At 37.6% G+C, this 14,059-nt stretch overlaps 1 protein-coding gene across 1 annotated transcript in view; it reads right to left on the reverse strand.

Moving 5' to 3' along the window:
• Window positions 1-14,059, reverse strand: part of LOC117501582 (triple functional domain protein-like) — a 218,478-nt gene that overhangs the window by 173,005 nt on the left and 31,414 nt on the right.

Genomic DNA, 14,059 nt, shown 5'->3' on the forward strand with positions numbered 1-14,059 from the left:
AGTTTTAGATCTTTGAGTTCATCTCATACAAAATGGGAGCAAAACCAAAAGTGTTGCGTTTATATTTTTGAGTGTACAACTGCTTAAAGTAGCAGGCCCCCTGAGGCAGTACAGCAGAGTCATCTCTCAGAATTGTACCACCACTTATGATGAGTGTGGCAGGAAGAGGTGTGGCTTTTGAGGAAAGGAGTCCATTGATTCCTCTTTAAGTAGATGGAGGGTGACCAGATTACAGATAGTGCTTCTCCTGCTCACAGACACCGCTAATACATGCCTCCTTGTTTATCCATGTTGCTTTATCGACTAAAGTATGGAACTGTCCTGGATAGCAACTACCAAGGCAGACAACCAGTCCATCCACACTTTCTAAAACTAGACCTTTACATACAAGTGAGGTGATATGCGGCCATTCTCTTGGTCTTTTCCAGTTGCTGGGGTCTACAGAACTGTAGCTGGATCATGGCTAGAGAACTACCTCCCCACGTCCATAGTGCTGTAGGCCACAATGCAAACACGACTACACCTCATCTGTCTCCCAAAGCAACTATGTGTTTGACACAAAGTCATTCGAAAGGCATCAAAAGGATCCTCCAAACAGACAGAGCATCAAACACATCTAGGTTCTTGGTCAGCATCCAAGACGCACAACCATACAGCAAGGCAAGAATTACCTCTGTCTCCAGGGGCATCACAACCTCATAATCTCTTCAAGGCATCTCTTGATCTCAAAGGTAACAGACCCAAAGACCTAAGTATCACTGCTGAGATAAGTGAATCTCTCTACAGATACATTTCTGATTGCTGAGTTCAGGAACAGGAACGAGTGCACTGAAAGCCTGGATCTAAGTCTTGACCCAGGACAATTGCAAACCCAGACAGACTGACTCGTCACTCAGCTTTTCAAGTGCTGCAACCAGGGCATCCATTGATTCCACAATGATCACACAATCATCCGCAAAATGAAAATCAGTGAAACCTTCACCTCAGATACTGGACTTCACAACCTTACCCAACACCCAGTCTGTGCAAGCATTGAACAAATGGTTACACAACCATTAACTTTAGGTAAAGGTCACAAATATTTCACATTAGTGATTGATTTGACATGATTGGGCAATATAGGAATGTAGGCAGGATCTCCATCTGTACCTGTAACTACATTGGAGTAATTACAAAAAATTACTTCCAACCTAAAACCTACTATAGATGCTTTTCTGACAATCAACATTACATATTTTTTCACATCTAACAATACCAGATACAAATATTGGCACTGATCTTGAGTGTATTTCTTTAATCCAAAAACAAAACAGAATATTTCTCTTTCACTGTTAATTCAGAGTTTGAATCCAAAGACCTGCTAGAAAACTAAAGGTGGGAAGCCAATTATCTGGACCATTGGTTCTCTCCAATTTAATTTGAAGTTTAAGTCACAGTTTGGTAAAATTATCGTAAAATGCATCAGATGGTCTTATTTCACCAAAACAGCAAATCTTCAAACTAAAATCTGACACCAAATCAGGAAAATTTCCAATAAATAGTGAAGAACAAAGACCGCAGCTGTGCAGCATAAATAAAATATATACAGCAGTACGTCTGTCTCTCAAACAGGAAGCCAGCAAATCAGCCCAGCAGAGATTCTGTACTTCCCCTCTGTGGCTTGTTATCTCACAAGACTGTCAACTACAGGAGCCAGAGGCTGGATGGCAACGCTCTGCATTCTCATCACTGTTAATTCTCTTTGAACTGTACTTCAAAATTTCTGTTCCACCTGTAAAGTCAAAATTATTAATTTAATGTCTTACAGATAGCCTGCCTAAAACTTTTGCTTTTGCATGTAAACTCAATTCCTTGACTTTATTTCCACAAACAGCCTCAGACACTTTGCCTCCATAATACTGCCAAGTTACATAAAGACAATGAACAGAGTTTAGATGCAAAAGCTTTAGGCAGGCCATCAGTAAGACATGAATAGGGATGGGTATCGAGAACCGGTTCCTTCCGGGTATCGTTAAGAAATGATTCGATCCACCGACATCAATAAGCTTTGTGCTTAACGATTCTGTTATCGGTCCTTCAGAGTGGCCGTTGTTTTGGCGGGTGTTTGTCAGGAAAATGATCATTTCTCTACACTGATTACAGACCCTGCAGCGGGTCCTTAATCAACTTTTCTGCAGCGCGGCTTTGCTTTGAACCTTGAACCAATCGAAGCGTGGTTCGCAGACTGAAGCAATGCTTCAGTCGATTGCTTTGTTTATTTCTTTCTTTCGCTTAATTTTCCCCCGCTAAAACCCTAAAGAGCATACGTCTGTGAGTATTATTTACCTTTTCTATGTTAAACGACCTGTTATGGTCTTCTGAAACAGTTGATAGATGTATTTTATAACTTAAAAATGGGAGCGATGCTAATGCGTTAGCATGTCTATGGCTTTTTCAATGTTAAAAGTTAGCATTTAGCAACTGCAGCTGTCATCACGTTCGGGTGCATTTGTTTTCAAATTGTAATATTCCTTAAATTTATTTTTGTTTATATATTAATAATCTAATGATTATTATATACAATTTTAGAGAAACAGACAAAAAGAACCTGAATAGAAAACCAAACAGAAAATGTATAATAGCAATTAACAATGAACATAATAAATAAATACATACATAAATAAGTGTTTCCTGTGAACACCGAGTGACTCTCACACCTCCATTTCATCCCTGTCTTATTTAAGTTTAATGACAGTTTGTTTCGGTCAAACCATATTTTCAATTTGTTAATTTCTTCAGTGATTTCCTCCAGAACTATCTGCCAAACTAGAAAACTGCTGCATCCTAGTAGGAGCAGAATACTACTGGAATGGATCCGAATAAGGAAAGTTGTATTTTTTTTTTCTCACCTAAATGGATGCTGCGCTCACTCCAGTTTATTGTCTGGAATAGTCCCAGACTGCATTTCAGAGCTTCTAAAATTCAAACATTTTTGTGCAGGTGGTGTTGGGGGGTAATTTTGGGTTTCAGCTTTTTTTGTTTTTCATCACTTTTCCCTGAATATGAGTTGTGATTCACTTTTGTGCGGATTAAAGTTACTAACTGGGTCTCCTGTCTCGTTGCGAAAAAAACGAGAATCATCCTCCGTTCTGTTCACACAGCTCCAAACGTTGCGTGGCTCTCTGACAAGTCAAGATAGAATGTTAGAATTCAGTCTGAATTAATAACTTCAAAGCGAAACGCAGTTTTGTTTATTTTTATTTATGTCCAGAGATCAAGGATACAGTGACTAATCTCATATTTATTTACTTTAAGACTAAAAATACATATAAAACCTGTAAAGCCTACTTTTAGTACAAAATTCACGAGGTATCGATAAGGGAATCAATAAGGAATCGGATCGATAAGCAAAATCGATAATGGCATCGATATCGATAAAACCTTATCAATACCCATCCCTAGACATGAAATTAATAATTTTGACACCACACACCTCAGGTCCCACAGAACACACAATACTAGCCAGCCAGCCATATCAACATCACAACCAAAAACTGATACTATTCTGTCCTTACATTTTTGACATATTTGTCAGGATGATCAAAATAAGACACATTTGTAGTGATGATTGTGAGGGGAAATGTTAAGCATAACACGGTAAGTACATAAAAGTGATCATCAATGATCAATCATTTGTCATTTATAAAGAAAATTCTAAATTTTGACTTGTACCACATTCTCAATTATTCTATTTTATATGAGTGTCACAATCAATTACCAATTTTAAAGCAACTGATATGACTACACTGATACATGGATCCCTGAATCAGTCTAACTATGAATAAGTTTACGATGGCTCAGTTTTAATGTTAGAAATAACATCAGTTTAATTATTTCACTCTTACCTTTGTATCTTCACACTCTTACAAATGTTCAGTTGTTGAAACCTTCCGGGGTGATAGCATAGCATGTGGGCTTGCGGATTGAAGTGTTTCCGAAGTACTTGACTTAAATGGCCTTTCAAGCTCCTTCTTATGCAGCAAATAATAAAATCCAAAATGCGGCCAAACATTTGCCTTCAGCAAAGACGGTGCTGGCTGAATTAGCTCTTAGTCCGCTATGCTAAGCTGCAGCTCACGAATGTTTGAAGCACGTCGGACCCTCCCCTCGCGGGGATGCTGTAGTATGGAGGCCATTGCCAAACAAACAGTACACGCAGTGAATAAGCAAGAAAATGTTTTAAAAAATGCTTTTTAAAAATCGATTCTTGGACATTTTGGATCGATTGAGAATCATAATAAATAAGAATCGCGATTCGGACGTGAATCGATTTGTTTTTTTTCCGGCACCCTTATCAACCAAGTCCCAGAATTTTAAAATTTGTAAACAAGCAAATAACAGATTTGTTGGCTCATGATATGGTTTATTACAGATAATATTATAGCTTTCTTTTGCAACAGAAAAATTGGTTTAGTATTATTTTATATGTATTTCCCCAAACCTCGACACAATATGTCATATATGGAACAAGTAATGCAAAATGGTTGGGAGAGGAAGTCTTGTGCTTTATGCAGAATTGCAATGGCTTTTGGCATTTTAGATTTAACATAGTTAATATGCGTTTTCCAGCTTAATTTAGCATCAATATAAACACCAAGAAATTTTGTATCTGTTACAATTTCAATATCATGTAATAATATATTTCTGCTTAAGTTCCTGGACTTATTCCCAATAAAAGGTGAACTGTAAAATGTATGCCTGTCTCCACCACCGACGACAGTGGCGTTGAAATGAATCAATCAAGATGTGCTTACCGCTTTAATTGATGAGGTTGAACAGAAATCTCGCCACTTTTCACATTTCCCTATATGGCACATCCAGAGAAAACCTGTTCAAAAGTATCTGAGTCAGAAGGAAGTGAGCATTGTTCTTCTGAAATCTAATCTCTGTTCATTGTTCTCATTCAGGCCTTTTACAATTGATACGTCTAAACAGTCACACTGACATCATATGCGCTTTGAGCGACAAACAACTCTGCTCCCTATTCATTACACTTCAGTTTTTGAAGCCTTCACTTTGTGTTGACTGAAAAATTAGTGTTTAGTCTGCCAAATATCTGATGGTCGGGTTTTCCAGCCGTTTATTCTTTGCACCACAATCGGCATGGATAAAATATTTTCCTACTTGCCTCTTGTGGTATCACAGCAGTGACCAGATCTTGAATTTGCATCTGTAATCTTTCTGTTGACATGAACAGTCATGAATTCTAGTAAGCAGACACTCTGTGCATATGGTGTGAAGTGATTCTGACATGAATTATTATTAGTCCAGGAGCTAGGTGACTTTTACTGTAGTATCAAAAATGCTTATTAGGCTAAACTGTGCCAGGGAATGCGATTCTTAAGTTTCGCAAGTGGTGGGTGTGGCTCGGGGCCACACCCAAATTACCCCCAAAATCAGTTTATTTAACATGGGAGGTGCAGACTTCGTTCCAATGCCAGTTGATGCAGGTGTATTTACTGAATGAAAAAATCCGACATAAGAAGATTTTTTTTGGTGGAAGCACTAATTAAGAACACAATTAATTAGTGCTTATTAGAGTTTTATTAAACATACAAGGTGCGCATTTGAAACAAACTTCATTATATAGTGCCACATCTCAGTAGTTAGAAAAATAAACTTAAGAACAAAAATGATGATGGAAAGACCCCTTAAGAAGGGCCACACCCTGCCACACACCCCCAAAATGGATTTATTTAACATGGGAAGTACAGACTTTATTTCAGTGCCAACTGATGTGGGACTGTTCACTAAATGGAAAAACCCAACTTAAGAACATTTATTTTGGTGGAAGCACTAATTAAGAACATAGTTAATTAGCGCTAATTAGTTTTATTTAAATTAAAGGTGCACAGTTGAAACCAACTTCATTATATAGTGCCACATCTCAGTAGTCAGAAAAATGAACTTAAGAACAAAAATTATGGCAGAAAGACCCCTTTAGAATGGTCATACCAAGATACCCCCAATCACTGAAGGGGTATTCACTGAAACCCTATTGTTAATCCTTTTGGAAGGTCACAGTTGAAACCTACTTAATTATATAATACCACATCTCAGGGGGATAAGGAAAAAGTAATGCCGAAAGTCACTCCTTACAAATAAAATAAGAAAGGATGATTTGTATAAAAGCAAAGAGGTATATATATATATATATGCTTTTATAAATCATCATCCTTAAAGTATTAAATAACAGACATCATAATGCTCTACCTGTGCATTTGGTATATTCAAATACTATACTTTCTAAAACAGGTTGAATGACCATTGGGTAATCAGAGGAAAAAAGGTATAACTACTATTTTGGGCAAAATATACTTTGTTCAGAAGACAAAACTGGATAGTCTTCCAACATTTTGGCATTGTAGATTGACATGAAATATGTATGACTGTAACTAAAGCCATCTAAATATAGGCATATGCAAGCTATCTAATAATACATCTGACGCAACAACATATTCAAAATCAAAATATCTCAGAATACATTTGTCTCTGAGTCTCACAACATAACCACAATCAAAATTAATTAGAAAAAAAGTTGTGTTTTCAGTTTGCATTCTGATTACAACATTTACTTACTAGGACAACAAATTATTGAATTTATATTACACCTGTAGTAAACTGCACTTTTACCCAATGATCAAGATGGAAAAAGTTAAGTTTTGTAACCACTTTTCAAAGTTTGAATACATCTGTATAAAGTGTAAAATGCATTAATTTGATATCATCAAGCAAATCCACTTAGTGACGTGACCATTTTAGAATGATTTTCATAGTAAATACACCTGCATCAACTGGCATTAGAAAGAAGTCTGCACCTCCCATGTTAAAAAACCCATTTTGGAGGGTAATTTGGGTGTGGCCCCTAGCCACACCCACCACTTGCGAAACTTAAGAATCGCATTTCCTGGCACAGTTTAGCCTCATAAGCATTTCTGATACTACAGACCTTCCGCACCTTTCATGTTGAATAAATGTCACCTAGCTCCTGCACTATATGGTATGACAGTTGTTGCACAGTGCACACGCCTTCCTCCCTCATACGTAATCAGACAAATGAGACTAACGTAGATCAAGTAAACAGAGTTGGTTTGGTCTTAAAGGTGCCCGATCTGTTTCTAGGTATATTGAGTATACATGAAACAGTGTTTTCTCCCAGACAAATAGTATTACCTGCCAAGATTTTGTTCTGAAACCATTTGCTTACTTGTGTATACAACTGAAAAAAGTTGTAGTGGGTGCAACCAAGGGCACCAACAACAGCATACCATCCTCATCATTATTATATTACTATCATTGTCAAAGTATTCATTCTAACAGCTCTGATCACTATTTATGCATCCATGCACTTTACGACTCCTGCACAGCAGGAATGCTGCTTAAAACTACACAATATTGCACAAAATTGCCAATGCTGCATAAACTGTACATCCTTTAAATAGTGTATATACATTCTTCAGTCTAATAATGTTTATTTTATAATGCATTTTCTTTTTTTTTCAAATCATCTGATGTGAACTTTCTACATGCAAATTTTCTAGGGAGAATGAACAGAGTAAGAATGTCATTATGTGGCATAACTGCCTGTTTTTACTGTGCACATGACAATAATAATAATAAAACTCTTAACTCTTAATCTTGTGGCTGCACCAATCTGTTGCATTGCTTTGGTGTTAGTTGTGTTTTTCTTCTGCTTGCTTCTGCACAAACACCTAATGTGGCCATCCTAACACTTTTCTGAATTTTGTAATCATTTTATGCTTGATATTGATTAAAATTACAGTACAACCAACTGATGGTCCTGGGTACACTAGTACTAATTGATCTAGCTGCTTCTGTTGACCAATAAGCAGTACAGTGTGTGGATACAGTACAGCTCCCGGAGTGGCAGAGCGGAGGCCAGGGTGGGGACAGAAATACAAAGGAGGGGCAGGGGTGGGGGGCATGCATCGTGCAGATGAGTTCATATCAGTCTCTGTCCGTGTGTGCGCAGAGTCTGTAGGGGAGGGCAAATGGAGAGGGAGCCAAATGCTTCACCAAGACTGTTGAAATCCTCTGGAGAAAAACAGCATGAATGAATGTTTGGCCACAACCATGTCAGGATGTGGTTCTGCAGTGACGATAATGAAACTGGATCAAACAGAAGTGGATAGAACAGATTCATGGGATTATGTCTCCTTGTCGGACAACTGTCATGTTGGTGCCTCTTTGATTACTTCTGCACCTGCATCCCGATCAGACTGAAGACCACAAACACTCCTTATGGGGTGACACCTTAGCCTCACACTCGCTCTACCCTTATGTGGATTCAAACTGGGTGAATGCTTTTATTAGAGTGACTATAGTGCCACTCCTCTCACCAGTGCCTGCTGGGAAATAAGGCTAAATTGCATACTTTGATGGTGGGAGTAAACTGGAGTGTCCAGAGGAAAGTAGTATTGCACAATTAAGCAAATTTTCATCGTCATCGCAATATGAGCATGAAAATGACTGCCTAAAGCAGGATGTATAAAAAACCAGAACGTCATTGACACAGTAGCTCATCATGGCCCGTGAGTCATAACATCACTCTAATTACATGCTACCATATAAAGAAAATCAACTAAATGACAACTGAATATGGAGATGAGAACTGAGGGGGAGATACAGTTTTGCAAAAAATAAAGTCGGAAACAATTTGTTTACAATGTGAAACTCAACAAACAAAATGACCACGTTTTATTGGTGAAGGGGAGTGCTACCTAGAACATCAATCAGAAATAAAATTTGAAGAGAATTGAGGGAGGAGACAGACATGGGGTAATCACAATCTGTAATCGTACTTGATTGTAATCTTTAAATTTTTTCATGTAATCTAATGTAATCTGTCATTTTAAATCAAACAGATCATTGTAATCATAACTTAATTGTAATCTTTGGAGAAAAATTGTAATTGTGAGAATTATGTCAAGATTACTCTAAAATAAAATTAGCTTAAATAGTTCAACAACAAATTTGTTGAATTTCATTTCCATTAGTACCAACAATATGCAAGGAATTTAAGGTATTTTTTGGGAAAGACAAGGAGTTGATGTATTTCTGTCTAAACATATTTAAGAAAAAAAATTATTTTTGTTAGTAATCATAGTTTAATTGTAATTGTTGAATATAACCATAATTTAATTGTAATCTAACTTTCAAACTGTAATTGTAATCGTCGTAGAATTGTAAAAAAAAAAAAAAAAATGTAACTGTAATAATTACAATTTCAATATAATACTACATGTCTGGGAGGAGATACAGTTCTTGTAACAGGCATCAAATACTCATTGAATCAGATTAATTACAAGCTCATTTATGAAAAACTTTTCTGACCTGATAACAGATGACGGGCAACAACAGCTGGCCTTCAGCCCAGGATGAGCACATCACTTTATTAACGTGCACAATGACACAACACCTTTCGATTAGGACAATGTAAGTGTTTGAACTTTATGTTTTTACTGTGAGTATTTTTTTTAGAGTAACTGGTATGTCAGAGGAAATGGAGGAGCCAGAAATTTCACTGGGTGACTTTACAATGTATAATATGATTACTGGCATTTTTAAGGGCTTTTGTTTTGTTCTGAAAAATGGGAACTGAAGCTGGGTAGTAAGAAGAAGGATCTGCTTGCCCAAACTTCTGTGTCGAATCAACCAAACACCACCGGAATTAGTAATGAAACTAGAGCAGTTGAGCTTTGTTGATGAAAGATGAATAAGAAATGCTCGATCCAGCAAAAAACTTAATCCTGTGGACGAGTGAGAAAGGCAGCAGGTGAGAAGAAACGAGTGAATTTTCAGACAGGACACACTGATATTAGCTACATTAGCATGTTGCTGATAATGTTCAATTTGTAAACTGCATGCGAGACTGTCACACAAAGTTCATATGGACAGCTTCAAATAGTTTGTGTTGTTTGATGAAGTCTGCCAGAATTTTAACTGACACCACCACAATGAAAATGCATATAAAAAGCAACATGTTTGTGGTTAAGTATAAGTGGTAAATAAAAATATAAATGTCAATACCAATTCAAACTTATGGTATAAAGGAATGTTGAGATTTTAACCAGCATGTGAAGTGAAAACAAAAAGCCTGAGCTTCATAAGTTCAGCACTGGAAATCATTATATTACAACATCACATAATTCCTACTTTTGTTTTGACAGAGGCATAAAATTGCACCCTCAAGCTACATTAAATCAACATTTACTACATGGCTCTTTTCCCATCTGAAAAGTATATTTTATTTGTAAGAGTCCTCTTCCACTGATGTGCTTGGCCACAAAGCTCACATCAAAAGACCTCTGGGCGGAAGCTCTTAAAGTCCTGGTCAGACTGAATAATAAAGCCATGAATAATGAGCCACGTATGGATTCGTCAGAAATTTCAGTGATTATTTGAATATTGAGCCATGTATATGATGTTCTTCTGAAGGAATTGCAGGAAACCGATGTCAAAAAAAGGCTACAAGGGCTTTCTCAGAGGGGAACCTGCTCTGTTGCAGGTAGCCTGTCCTGTCCTCATAGCCACCAGGTACTTGGAGAATGGGCCTCTAAAAGCCTCATATTCACCACTAACATGCCTCCAACATTTGAATTTTTGAATTTGAATTTATTAGGCACCAATGCAAAAACAAAAAACAAACAAACACTCATTTGCAGACCACAAAATCACTACAACAAAATAAAAAAAAATAAAACAAAAGTTACAGGAAAGAAAGAACAAGAAAACAATAAACATGGTGCCCGAAAGGTGTAGGCAGAAGCAACGCTTATCAATGCCTACACCCACTCATACAGTGAAATCAACCCAGGCTAGATGCCAGTTCATACACGTTCATTTCCAACAAAGCCTGAACAGTAGTAGCTCAGTAGTATTCTTAATTAACAGTAGTATTCTTAATGCTAACATCCTCATTTGTCCTCGTGGTACCTCGTACACAAATCACCCTGCGCTATTTTGCTAAATTTTCAGCTTCACAAAATTAGTGCCACGTTCAGCGATGAGCCTCGTTAGCCGAATAAGCTGCCTCTTGGATAACTCTACTCGCACAAAGAAATTCATGCTACAAGGCTTGGTATTCATTGTTCATTATCCGGTCTGACCAGGGAGGGCTTAAAAGACCTTTTCTCTAAATATTTGTTCATTTATTGCAAGTCACATCACACATGGCAGGTTTTCCTTAACTGGTGTAGGCTTAGAGGAAACCTACATACACGCTAGAGCGCGGTTCAGGCCTCAGATTTCTGTCCGAACTCGACCCGGGTCCAACAAAGTAGTGACTGAACCCAACCCAAATCTGACAGGCATTTTAAGGTTTGTGTTCAAACCCTACAAACCTGGCCCGAGCCACTGGGTCCCGTCGGACCTGGGTCAGGTATCCCCACTGTAATATACACATGGGGACAATGCAAAATCCACATAGAACAGATCCTTGTTGCTGTGAGGTGGGCTTGTGGCTAATATTTTTTCAGAACTAATGACTTACATACTCCACCCCCACCATCACCATCATCCCACTCCCTTTTTAAATGAATGTTGCTCAAACTCCCACCTAAAATTAAACAGATTTTATTAAAGCTGATTAAGCCTAAACTGAATTAATTCTGTGACCCCACATAAGAATGTTTAAAAACTCCTAAAAATAATGAGTTTTCACAACATTTTTCTCATTGCTTCTGTGTCTGAGCTGAAACATTATCAGTGTGAGCTGGTCTTTCCCGATTTCCATAAATAGGTGACACGCAATAACTTTTGTTTTGCATGGGGAATTGTTTTTAAATTCAGTAATTATTTTTGCACATGCATGCAGCCCCCCACATATCAGTAGTAGTTGCATGGGAATGAAGTCGATTTGAGTCTGCAGTACAAGAGTTGTACACAAGGCGGAACAGATCTGGCACCATCTGGCACTAAACACGTGAGTTATTTGTGAGGAAACCACACATTTTCTTGAAATATCGTTGGCGGGCATTCCAACTAATGTAATATTTTCAGACAGAATTCCAGCAAGTGCAATACATTTTATCATCAAGACTTCAGCTTGTGAAATGCAAAGAGGGGGAAATCTCAATCCTCCTAATATAGCTGAAATGACAGCCGGTGGAGAGGAGTTTGTTGTTGCGCTTGCTGTTTATTCTTAAATGTGATGTCCCATATGTTTTAGGGACAGAGAATTTTACTAATTGCACATGGAAAAATTAGAGCAATTTAAATTATTGACCATTTACTATTTTAGTGGTATTTTCTACATTTTTTTCTGGCATTTGTCTTGTGGTAATGACAGAGAGATGATATTCTGAAAAAAAAAATTACAAAAAAAATAAATAAATAAAGTGATGAATGGCTGTGTAGCATCTTTAAATTTTTTTTAATGGCTTCATGTTATTATTATCTTCAGAAGCAGGGAGGGGGTAATATTTTGTGTGCTTCTGCTGGTTTCCAAGTGCCCATGACTGCTGACCTTGTTCTTTGTATTTGTTTCGTTTTGAGCGATGGATGCTTTATCATTGAAACATCACTTTTTAATGCCACAATAAAGGGAACGGTTCAAGGAGAGGGAGTGCCGTTTATACCCGTGTTTTAGTTTAATCTCTGTTCCCTTCTAAAAAGCTTTTTGCAATGCCTGCCATTCACTCTTGATTGAAGCCGCCTGGCTCAACAAAAGACAAAAATCTCAAAACATCATCCATTCCTCCAGATGGCTTCCATTTAATTTCATCTTGTCTCTTTGCACAACAGTAGTAACACGCAGGTGTGCGCAGTGCCAGGTGTTCTACAGCCAAACATGTGCATGGCAAATTGTGGATTAATTACAACCAATGATACAATTTCCAACTGATTTTCTAAACACTGAGCGAAACATTCAGTAATTTCATTGTGTATATGTACAGTAACAATAACGATCTTTCTGATTGAGATTTTATGGTATAACTATGCAAAGTTGACATCTCTCCCTATGGATCACTGAGTGAGCTTTGTGTAGCATAACTGCACAAGTAGAAGATGATTTAATGGCAACAACATCTTTGGCTGCTTCATGGCAAAAATGTGAATGCACACAAAAAATTAAAAACAAATGAATAATAAAACAAAACAACTACTCAACTATTTTTTTAAAGATATGTCAAGGAAAAATAACAGATAAAATCATGAAAAATAATGCCAAATGCCCATTATTTTTTTAATTCAAATATTTTGGCACAGCTCTGATCAGCACTACTGGGGGCTATGATCACAGCCAAAGATGGCAGTAGTCTGGGGTGATATTCAACAGCTCCCACCCCCATGTTCTGGTAAGTCAAAACACCTGTTAAAATAATAGATAGGGCTCTATATTGTTTCTCAAAACTCAACGCAATATGATACATTGGGTGTCCAATACTCAACACGCAGAGGAATCATACTGAATGGTTTGGTGGCAATTAAAGGCTTTACAGGGAGCTGAAAAACCCGACTATGATGGCAGTGAGGGTAAACAAGTAGACATTTGTTAGAAGAATCTGTGACCAGATGCAATACAATTACTCAGTGTTACTGCTTACTGCTCAGTGACCACACCAACCTGGTTTTCAGTCCATGAACACGTGTATTGAGTGCAAAGAGTTTGACAGCTGATGAGGCTACTTTGTGGGACATGCTGACAATTTGTAAGAGCCCCAATAAGCTGTTGGACATCATTCTGTCATACGTACACAGACACTGCAAGTGCTGTGCAATGTGGAGGCAGAGTTTATGACGTCTACCCACTGAAACCCAGTATTCATCTGGAATACATTCTGGTCAAACCCTCTTCCATGCTTGCACAGAGTGGGTGTTAGTTAAAACTGTGTATTCCAGTGACACAGGTGCTTCAGTCAGTGAGGAAAGGTTCACTGACCTTGACTACCAGGATGAAGCTGTGGTCTTTGTAGAATCAGTTGATGGTTTGATTGCAGACAACTAACTGAGTCTGCGATTTTCCTGGATCAAAACAAATATTTGAGCTTTCAATGAT

This window comes from Thalassophryne amazonica, chromosome 20 (genome assembly GCF_902500255.1).
Source record: "Thalassophryne amazonica chromosome 20, fThaAma1.1, whole genome shotgun sequence".
Classification (NCBI taxonomy): Eukaryota; Metazoa; Chordata; class Actinopteri; order Batrachoidiformes; family Batrachoididae; genus Thalassophryne; species Thalassophryne amazonica.